The sequence below is a fragment of the Aegilops tauschii genome, chromosome 2 (assembly GCF_002575655.3).
Source record: "Aegilops tauschii subsp. strangulata cultivar AL8/78 chromosome 2, Aet v6.0, whole genome shotgun sequence".
Taxonomy (NCBI): domain Eukaryota; kingdom Viridiplantae; phylum Streptophyta; class Magnoliopsida; order Poales; family Poaceae; genus Aegilops; species Aegilops tauschii.
Window position 1 is genome coordinate 502152759 of NC_053036.3, and position 11506 is coordinate 502164264.

Genomic DNA, 11506 nt, shown 5'->3' on the forward strand with positions numbered 1-11506 from the left:
CTACTCTTAGGCCCTTGCCTCGCTTCGACGCGGGATCTCCTCTGTCATCAGTCCCACGGCATGGTGGCTTTGGAAGCACCGCAACGCCTGTACTTTGAGGGTATACGCCCCTCCACCTCGCGCCTCATGCATGCCATCCAGGACGACGCATAAACCGAGGCTACGACTGTGCCATAGGGCTAGATAGAATCTTGCCTCAGACATAGCCTTCTATACTTGGGTTGAGCACCCCATTTCTATTACTCTGGCATCGTACTCGCGCCTTCCTGCACACATGTTGTATGATGTCACCCACTTTGTAAATTTTCACTCGTATCAATGAAGAGATACACAAGCTCTTGCGTATTCCAAAAAAACAACACGTATTAAACAAAATAAATGATTAACTAACCACATGATCTCAAACAGTTAAAGAGAATGCATAAACTTCATGGACATAAACAACAAAAGATCTCAAACAATAAATGATCTAAATTAAAACAATGAACAATATTGGGTCTCAACCAATACATCATCCAAGTTAACAATATTGGCCTTCACCGTCTGAGCATAAGAGTGCGTCGCCGCGAACACTGGGTCATGTCTGCGGCGCTTGGTGAAGGAAATATGCCCTAGAGGCAATTATAAAGTTGTTATTTATATTTCCTTATATCGTGATAAATGTTTATTATTCATGCTAGAATTGTATTAACCGGAAACTTAGTACATGTGTGAATACATAGAAAAAACAGAGTGTCCCTAGTATGCCTCTACTTGACTAGCTCGTTAATCAAAGATGGTTAAGTTTCCTAACCATAGACATGTGTTGTCATTTGATAAACGGGATCACATCATTAGAGAATGATGTGATGGACAAGACCCATCCGTTAGCTTAGCATTATGATCGTTTAGTTTTATTGCTATTGCTTTATTCATGACTTATACATATTCCTCTGACTATGAGATTATGCAACTCCCGAATACTGGAGGAACACCTTGTGTGCTATCAAACGTCACAACGTAACTGAGTGATTATAAATATGCTCTACACGTGTCTCCGAAGGTGTTTGTTGAGTTGGCATAAATCAATATTAGGATTTGTCACTCTGTGTATCGGAGAGGTATCTCTGGGCCCTCTCGGTAATGCACATCACTATAAGCCTTGCAAGCAATGTGACTAATGAGTTAGTTGTGGGATGATGCATTACGGAACGAGTAAAGAGACTTGCCAGTAACGAGATTGAACTAGGTATGATGATACCGACGATCGAATCTCGGGCAAGTAACATACCGATGACAAAGGGAATGACGTATGTTGTTATGCGGTTTGACCGATAAAGATCTTCGTAAATATGTAGGAACCAATATGAGCATCTAGGTACCGCTATTAGTTATTGACTGGAGATGTGTCTCGGTCATGTCTACATAGTTCTCGAACCCGTAGGGTCCACACGCTTAACGTTCGATGACGATTTGTATTATGAGTTATGTGTTTTAGTGACCGAAGTTTGTTCGGAGTCCCGGATGAGATCACGGACATGACGAGGAGTCTCGAAATGGTCGATAGGTAAAGATTCATATATTGGAAGGTTGTATACGGACACCGGAATGGTTCCGAAGAGGTTCGGGGATTTATCAGAGTACGGGGAGGCTATCGAAACCCCCCGGGAAAGTTAATGGGCCTCAAAGGGCCATAGTGGAGAAGAGGAGGCAGGTCGCAGGAGGTGGCGCGCGCCTCCCCCTTGCCCAATCCGAATTGGACAAGGAGTGGGGCCCCCCCTTTCCTTCTCCTTCTCCCTCCTTCCCCTTTCCCCCTCTCCATTGGAAGGAAGGGGGGCGAATCCTACTAGGAGTGGAGTCCTAGTAGGACTCCCCCCCCTTGGCGCGCCTCCTCCTGGCCGGCCGCCTCCTCCCCCTCTCATTTATATACGGGGGCGGAGGGCACCCCAAAGGCACACCAAGAATTCTCTTAGCCGTGTGCGGTGCCCCCCTCCACAGTTTACTCCTCCGGTCATAGCGTCGTAGTGCTTAGGCGAAGCCCTACACGGATCACATCACCATCACCGTCGCCACACGTTGTGCTGGCGGAACTCTCCCTCAACCCTCTACTGGATCAAGAGTTCGAGGGACGTCATCGAGCTGAACGTGTGCTGAACACGGAGGTGCCATACGTTCGGTACTTGGATCGGTTGGATCGTGAAGACGTTCGACTACATCAACCGCGTTAACCTAACGCTTCCGCTTTCAGTCTACGAGGGTACATAGACACACTCCCCCCCCCTCGTTGCTATGCATCTCCTAGATAGATCTTGCATGATCGTAGGAATTTTTTTGAAATTGCAAGCTACGTTCCCCAACACTTGGCGGGTTGAAACAACTGCAATACTCGTCCACAATAGGGCCCCCGTCTTCACTATTTGTTGCGTTGCATCTGCCGCCCCCACACGTCGCCGTCATTGCAAGAGAGAATAGAGGACAACGAGGAGAGTGGGAGAATGTTACCTTTTTGTAGGTATCAGGTGGGAGAAGGAGGCGACCGGTGAAACACGCGGTTAAAGGCCATCATGTGCCATTCGTCACCCCATTTGGCACGTCATCCCTAAAAGCGGGCCTGGCCTATCAGTTTAGAGGTTAACCAGCCCAAACGAGCGATCAGTGCGATTTAGGCCCGACATATTCGTATACCAAGATCTAACACTTCTCTTGCCAGCCCAATGGGATAGGTCCAAGGCAGCTAAACCAAGCCATGCCTTGACCAACCTTCAAATCTTCGCAGTGAAATGACACCCAAAGAAGAGATGAGCAGTCGTGTCATTTTCCCTCTTGCACAAGGAGTAAAGCCCGCAGTTTTCCCAACCTCTTTTAGCGAGACGATCTGCGTATTGTATAGCAAGCCATGAGAAGAAAATCAACCTTTGGAGGGGGCCAGGCCTTCCAAATGGTATGTTCATTATAGTTAGTGTGGCTCCAAAGAATGTGCTTTGTAAGTCGACTTTGTTGAGGAGATGTCATTGGCCGTGAACTTCCAGGAAATGATATCCTCCACCTCGTCCTCAAGATGGACAAACGAGAGCTTAGTGCAAAGATCGATGTACTGATGAATGTGCACCATAGAGAAGTTTGCATTAAGCTTAATCCGTTGAATCCAGGCATTGTCTGCCAAGGCCTGGCGAACCGTCCATTTTTTGCTGCTTGAGGCGGCAAAAACATGGGGGGCAATATCTAATGGCCGCTTGCCATCCAACCATGGCGAGTCCCAGAAAGGCTTCTTGGCTCCATTGCCGACCGAGATGGTCGTGCAAGCATAAAAAAGCTTCATGTCAATCTCGTCGCATGGGTTTCCAGTACCAATCCACAACATAGAGTTGTCGGTCCACTCTAACCAAAGTCATCACAATCGCAGGACCCTTGCTAATTTATCTAGGTGCAGCGTATAGAGACCCCCAAAGTGGGCCGGTCGACAGAAAAATTTCCAATTTACCTTGCACTTGGCTCTGGAGGTCTTGTCACAAGGCGACCATAGAAAAGCATGCTCAATCTTCTAAATGCTAGCAAGCACCCCAGGGGAGACGACAAGCGGGTGATGTAATAGATGGCATGAGAAGTAAGCACCGATTTGACTAGCGCAGTACGACCGAGGTAATGTCCCTCCCCCTTCCAAGGGAGGAGTTTGACCGCAATTTTATCTTCTAGAGGTTGATAATGCATGCTTTTTAGCTGTCAGGCTGAAAGAGGAAACCCAAAATTATTGATCAGAAATGATGTGTGCTTGACGGAGAGGCTTGATTGATCCTTGGATTGGGTAGGTTAGATCAAACCAGTAGGCTACCTTCTGCTTGGCTCGAGGAGCTCGAGCTGGTGGCCATGGCGGAGCTGTGGCGGCGGTGAGTGTGCAGCAGAGGTGGCGGTGCTTCCCATCGCTTCTGCGGCACCCTAGATCGGTAGGGAATATTGGTGGGGTTGGGGGCTGCGAGACGAACCTCATGAAGCGAGCCTCGGCCCCCACCTCTTTATATTGTGCAGCGCGACGGGGGCCCGTTAACCATAGAAGATTGGGCGCCCCCGATCAGGGCGTGTAATCAAGGGCCCGATAGGCCGTTGGGCCTATGCAGAGGAGATCAACCTAACATTCTCCCCCTTGATCTCAACTTTTCTTTTAATCATATACCTTTTACTTTTCTCGTCTCATCACGGATCAATACATAGAGCATGTTTCATCGTCACAACTCAATTGCAGATAGAATCAGATAGCTACAACATACCTCTCTGTTTTGGAACAAATTATGTTCCTTTTGGGCCGCTCATGATGCAGGAATCATAGGCTTTCCCTTAAACCCATGTCGGCTAAGTGTTCCTTGAACACATTGGGTGGTATGCCTTTCGTAAGCGGATCCGCAAGCATATCCTTTATCCTTATATGCTCGAGACTTATAGTGTGATCCTGGATTTTATCTTTTGCAACATAGTACCTTATCTCTATTGTTTTGGCAGCGTTACTCGACTTGTTGTTGTGAGCATAGAATACTGCAGGCTGGTTGTCACAGTACATCTTTAGTGGTTTGTCAATACAATCTATCACTTTCAAGTCGGGTATAAATTTCTTTAACCATATCGCCTACCCTGTGGCCTCATAACATGCTGTAAATTCTGCATACATCATGGACGATGCAACTATTGACTGTTTGGAGCTTCTCCATGAAATAGCCCCTCCAACGAGAGTGAACACGTATCCAAACGTGGATTTTCTATCATCTCTGTCCCCCACAAAATCTGCGTCTGAATACTCTCTTATCTCTAGGGAATCAGATCTCCTGTATGTTAGCATGAGGTCCTTTGTGCCTTGCGCATAACGCAATGCTTTCTTTACCATCTTCCAGTGCTCTGTGCCTGGATTGTCTTGATATCTACCGAGTACCCCGGTGATAAAAGCTAAGTCAGGGCGAGTGCACAATGTAAACTTCCAATAGCGGAAGCATATGGTACTGCTTTCATTTGATCGATCTCGTACTGATTCTTGGGACATTGGAATTTCCCAAAACTATCGCCCTTGACTATAGGAGCAGGTGTGGCTTTACTCGCATGCATATTATACCTTTTAAGAACCTTTTCTAAATATGCCTTCTGCGATAGTCCTAAAACTCCAATTTTCCTATCTCGGTGAATTTCTATGCCCAAAACATATGATGCTTCACCAAGATTTGTTATATCAAAATTTGAGGACAAGAACTTCCTTGTTTCTTGCAGCAGACTAACATCACTGCTAGCAAGCAAGATATCATCCCCATACAAGATTAGGAAAATATATTTCCCATTTTTAAACTTTGCATAAATGCAGTTGTCGTCAACATTCTCTTTAAATCCAAAACTTTTGATTGTTTCATTAAACTTTAGATACCACTGTCTAGAGGCTTGCCTTAATCCATAAATGGATTTCTTCAGGCGACATCCCATATCTTCCTTGCCTTCCATGATAAAACCCTTGGGTTGTTTCATGTAACCTTTTTCTTTTAAATCCCCATTCAGAAATGTCGTCTTTACATCCATTTGATGTAACTCTAAATCAAAATGAGCAACTAATGCCATTATGATTCTCAAGGAATCCTTACACGAGACTGGGGAAAATGTCTCACTGTAATCTATCCCTTCTCTTTGTGTAAATCCTTTTGCCACAAGTCATGCTTTATACTTTTCTACATTCCCTTTAGAGTCATACTTAGTTTTGTAGACCCATTTACAACCTACTGTTTTGGATCCTTTAGGAATATCCTCTAAGTCCCAAACATCTTTGGAACTCATTGATTTCATCTCGTCTTCCATTGCCTCCAGCCACTTTGATGAGTGAGGGCTTCTCATGGCTTCTTCATATGAAGTGGGATCACCTTCCATATGAACTATTTATGTGTTATAAACTTTATAATCACTAGAGATAGCTGATCTTTTAGTTCTTGTAGACCTTATAAGGGCCTCAGCTTCCAGCACATCTTCTAAAAGTGGTTGCTGCTCCCCCCTTTCATGCTCAACAACGGGTTCAGTCGGCTCCTGACGGACAGGTCCCGGATCTTCTCACATAGTTGTCATGGATGGAGTTACAACAGGTGCTTGCACTGCAACCTCAGGGATTGTCGGTGTAGGTACAACAGGTAGTGAGAAAAATGGCTCCTGAATCATCGGATTAGGTGCATTCACCCTCTTCTCCTCAAGATAAATTTTCTGAGCTACCATGCTCCCCCTCATCATTTCGTCCTCTAAAAAGACTCTACAAACTTTGCGTATCTCTCTGGACAGTAGAAACGAAAGCCTTTTGATCTATCAGGATAGCCAATGAAGTGACAACTGACTGTTTTGGGATATAACTTTGCAATATTTGGATTAAACAATTTCGCCTCAGCTAGGCTCCCCTAGACTCTCAAGTGCTGTAGAGAGGGTACTCTTCCTATCCACAGCTCGTACGGTGTTTTGGGCACCGACTTGTTTGGTACTCTATTGAGAATGTGAATGGTGGTTTTAAGCTTCTCCATCCATAATCCCAATGGCAAGGTGGAATAACTGATCATACTGCGCACCATATCCATAACCATAAGTTTACGGTTACGCCTTTCAGCTACTCCATTTTGCCGAGGCTCGCACGACATTGAATACTGGGCCACTATGCCAGTCTCCTGTAGGAACTTTACAAAAGGTCCAGGGACTTGGCCATATGGAGTGTGCCGACCGTAGTACTCCCCCCGCCACGGTCAGATCTTACTATCTTCATTCTTTTATCATGCTGATTTTCAACTTCAGCTTTGAATATCTTAAATTTATCCAACGCTTCAAATCTTTCTTTGATTGGATAAATATAACCATATCAGGAGTAATCATCTGTGAATGTTATGAACGAGTCATAGCCATCCACAGTTTTCACAGGAAATGGTCCACAAATGTCAGTGTGAATGATTTCTAGTGTCCCTGTGCTACGATTTGCACCCTTTTTGATTTGTTTTACATACTTTCCTTTAATGCAATCTATGCATTGCTCTGTGTCTGAGAACTCTAATGGAGGAAGAATTTCATTTTTAACTAGTCTCTCTATTCTCCCCCTCGAAATATGGCCCAAGCGACAGTGCCATAATTTCGATGAGTCATGAGTTCCTTTCTTTTCTTTTGTTCTTTATCCGACACAGAAACATGCTCATTCACATTACACACAGAATACACTTTTTCACGTAGTGATAATAAATAAAGCTCATTGTGAAGTAAAGCATCACCCACATAAGAATTATTAAACCATATGGCACACTTTCCATGTCCAAAATAACATTCATAATGATCTTTGTCAAAACATGAAACACTAATCAAGTTTCTGTGACATGAAGGAACATATAAAACATCTCTAAGCAGAAGCATGAATCCATTGGCTAACTCCAGGGAGATGTCGCTGACAGCTTCAATTTCTGCTTGAACTCCATTTGCAACCTCAATCCATCTTTCACTTCTTTGCATAGTCCGTGTCGAATAGAATCCCTGTATGAATTTGCAACATGAACGGTTGCACCTGAGTCAATCCACCAAGTAGATTTCGAAAACTGTGCATACAAGGGTTCATTTACAAAGGAAACAATGTTGTTACCTCTCTTTGCCATTATTGAGTTCAGCCAAATAGGGCAATCTTTCTTGTAGTGCCCAGTCTGCTTACAATAGAGACATGTGTCTTTGTCCACTGGAAAAGACTTTTGTTGATGCTAATGGTGCGTGGGAGCTTTTCCATGTGGCTTTGAAGGAGAACCTTTGCCACTTTGATTGTAGTTCTTTTTCTTATTATCCTTCACATAGTTCAGAGAACCACCATATGAGGTTTTAAGTCTTTCCTCTTCTTGCAAACACATGGCTATAATCTTTTCAATGTCCCATTTTCGAGGCTACATGTTGTAGTTGACAACAAAAGTGTCAAACTCTTTTGGCAGTGGAGCCATGACCAGGTGAACAAGGAGTGCAGGCTTGAGCTCCAAATCCTCATCCATTTGTTTAAGCTTAGCTTCCATGTTGCTCATCCTGAGGATGTGCTCTCGTATGCCATGTCCACCGCCTGTGTACTTTTCTGTCACCAGTTGCCTTAGCAACTGGGTAGCATATATCTTTGAAGAACCAGTGAACTGGCTCTTTATCTTTTCAAGATACTCCCCTATGGAAGTACACTCTGCAATTGAGCCCACAATAGCGTTCTCAACTGTGTTCTTTATGAAAGCCATACACTATTTATTGGCGGCGAGCCCCTTTCGGTTTTCGAGGGTATATGACATCTCCACTGGAGCATGATCCCTCTTCTTTCCACGCAACATCATCATCTTTTGCATCTCTGACTGGCTCTATTGGTTTGACCGGCCGCGGGGTGTCCACAGCCCAGTCCACCTCAACACAGACAAAAGCCAAGTCAACTTTCTTTCTCCATTCAGTGTAGTTATCACGTCTGAGAGTTGGAACATCCTTGAGGCAACTCATCAAGTGGTACCCTCCTGAAACCACAATGAAGTGAGATCATGACAATAATTGCATGCTTTAATCCAACGTTGGTCAAAATTAAACGTACAACTGTTTATGCAATTAAATCTATATCACCGTTGGGCAAAAGTAGAAATAAATGCACTTTTTATAACAATCAATAAATCATGATCATGTTATTAACAACGTTGGTCATAAAAATAACGGGATCATAATTGTTTCAATAATCACTTTAACATGTTCTTTAAAATTTAATTTTACTTTTGTTTTATTTACTTTTAAAAGAGCACTTTTATTTATTTGCAGCGAAAAAACATGAATGAAAAATTCATGAACTTTTTACTTTTCAGAAGCATTTCTTTTTTACTTTTCTATTTTCTAGACAAATTTCCATTGGATTAATTTGAATAGAAAACACTATATAAAATTTTCCCAAAACTAGACAAAAAACAGAAAAAACGGCAACTGGCTGTGGCCCCTCCTCTGACGCACTGCTGCCCTGGAGCCCTCGTGAAGTGGCGGCGCCGTGGCTGGTTCCCTTGCCGGCGTGCGCGTGGATGTGAAAAGCGGCACCCCCAGTGGCCCCTTTGTCGGCGTGCGCGAGCACCTCGAGGGTGAACGTGTCGCCTTTAAATGGCTCGGTGGTGGTGCCCTTTGCCCAGTGGCGGGTTTTGTTCTTCTTCTCGATGCCTCGGCTTGCCGATGCGCATCAAGATCGAGAGGAACGGCGCGACCCTGCGGCGGCGCCCTTTGCTGGCGAGATTTCTTCGCCCTTTTTCCCCTCTTTCTCTGTTGGGGTTAGGATAACTTTGATTTCTTTGCTACCGGAAAGCCTAAACCAACTCGCTCTGATACCATTGATAGATCCTTGGATCGGGTAGGTTAGATCAAACCGATAGGCTACCTTCTGCTTGGCTCGAGGAGCTCGAGCCGATGGCCATGGCGGAGCTGTGGCGGCGGTGAGTGTGCAGCGGAGGTGGCGGTGCTCCCCATCGCTTCTGCGGCACCCTAGATCGGTAGGGAATATTGGTGGGGTTGGCGGCTGCGAGACAAACCTCGTGAAGCGAGCCCCGGCTTTATATTGCGCAGCGCGACGGGGGTCCATCAGCCATAGGAGGTTGGGCGCCCCCGATCAGGACGCGTAATCAAGGGCCCGATAGGCCGTTGGGCCTATGCAGAGGAGATCAACCTAACAAGGCTCGGAAGAATATCATCAAGATGGGCACAATGGAGCTCTTGAGGAAGCTCGTGGTGAGGCCAGTCACCTCGCCAAAGGAAACTGATAATGGTAGCCAAATTTTATATGTCCTGCTTAATAGGGGCAACGAAGATAGAGGTGTCGTCCACGTAGAGCGATGTGCGTAAAGTGGAACCCCTCCCACCAATCTTGTGAAGTAGTCGTTGCTCAATGGCCACGTTAAGGATTGGTTGGGGAGGATCGATGGCCAATACAAAGAGCAGCGGGGATAGAAGACCCGCAGTGCCGAAGGCCCCTGCTATGAAGAATGGGAGCGCTAGAGATCCCGTTGAGGAGGACTCGCGGCGAAGATGTGGATAACAGGGTAGCGACCCAATCTCTCAACCTAGGCGGAAACTTCATTTGATCACTGAACCAGACAACCAGGGTATCACGAAATGTGTCATTGATGGAAAACACTGATATGACGTGTATCATGTTTACACTCTAAATTGTGGCCGACCAAAGGAATGCCAAACAGAGCCAATCATCCCTCGTCACGTAGCGCAAACCAGCCACAACAGTCCAGCAGTTCTTTTCAGTGGCCATCTCTGGTCACCTAATGTCGTGTTTAAAAAGGATCGACAAAATCCACTCGTCCGGACAATCAGTCATGAACTCATGTTCCCATCCAGCAAAAGAGATCATCCAGAATTCTACTAGTATGCATTATCCACATGAAAAAGGAGCTCAAACTGAAAGGCCCCCAGATCTCACCAGAACTATTTACAAAGGAGCCATGGAAAAATCGGTCTCATTTCCACCGCTGTGGATAACAAGAGACATCACAGTACAACTAGTACAGTCGGTCTGTACACCAAACGAATCAACAGAATGAACCGAAAGAGGCAAAACAGACGATCTGGATGGACCTATCGGATCGGACGAGGCTTGGCAGAGGCAGTCGGCTGGATCGATCAGCCTCGGGTGGTGACGCGGAGGGCGTACGGCGGCGGGGGCGGCGCCAGCGGCGGGGCAACGAAGGGGAGGCTCCGCAGCATGAGCGTGCGCATCCGGCGGGGGAACGGCGCGCCGTTGAGCAGCTGCTCCAGCACCTCCGCCACCAGCATCGTGTAGTCCTCCAGCAGCTCCGCCACTATCCCCACCAGGAACATCGCCGACGACAACCTTCGCCTTCGCCTTGGCTTCGCGGTGCGGTAAGAAAAGGAATCGGTTTTCGCTCGCTCGGGATTTGTGTGTGTACTCTACTTTGGATGTGGATGTGGATGCGGTGTTGACTTGTTACCGTCCGGGAGGTGAGCAAGCGTCCGCGGCTTTTAAAAGGGGTCGGGTTCCGGCGCGTCGTGTCCTGTGGGCAGTGGACGCTGGTTTTGGATGTGACGGGGTGGCGGCCCGCCTGTGGTATGCGCTAGAATCCGGCAGAAGGGACGGTTGCGTTCCCGCGGCGATGGTGTGCTGGGGCGGAGAAACGGCCCACATCAGCTGCGGCGGAGTCGGTGGTGCTGCTGCCGTGAACTTGCTCGATAGCCTAGCCGCCGTGTCTCGCGCAGCGGTTTCCGAAACCGTCGAACCGGTATCGCTCACTCCTAGGTGATACGACGAGCACCGCTGGAATTCTGACACGGGCTGTGGCTCACGAGGTAAATGGGACGCTTGCTGGACATCGTGGGACTTGCCCACATGGCACGCGCATACAGTAGCATCTTCAGCCGTTCGGCCCCTAAGACGTCGAAAAAAAGCCGCCTGAGACTGAATCGGCGTTTGCTTGGCGCCTGGAGGCGATTGGTTTCCAGTCGACGCCCTCAGGTCGCTGCCAAAATCGTGCGAACTCGGCGATATTTCATAGAAATT

The 11506-nt window shown here is 46.6% G+C and overlaps 1 non-coding gene across 1 annotated transcript; it reads right to left on the reverse strand.

Annotated features, from left to right (window-relative positions):
* Positions 1-10324: 10324 nt before the first annotated feature.
* LOC109746339 (uncharacterized) lies at positions 10325-10956 on the reverse strand. Its single transcript, XR_005768873.3, has one exon. It is a non-coding gene; the product is annotated as an uncharacterized protein (transcript).
* Positions 10957-11506: the final 550 nt, after the last annotated feature.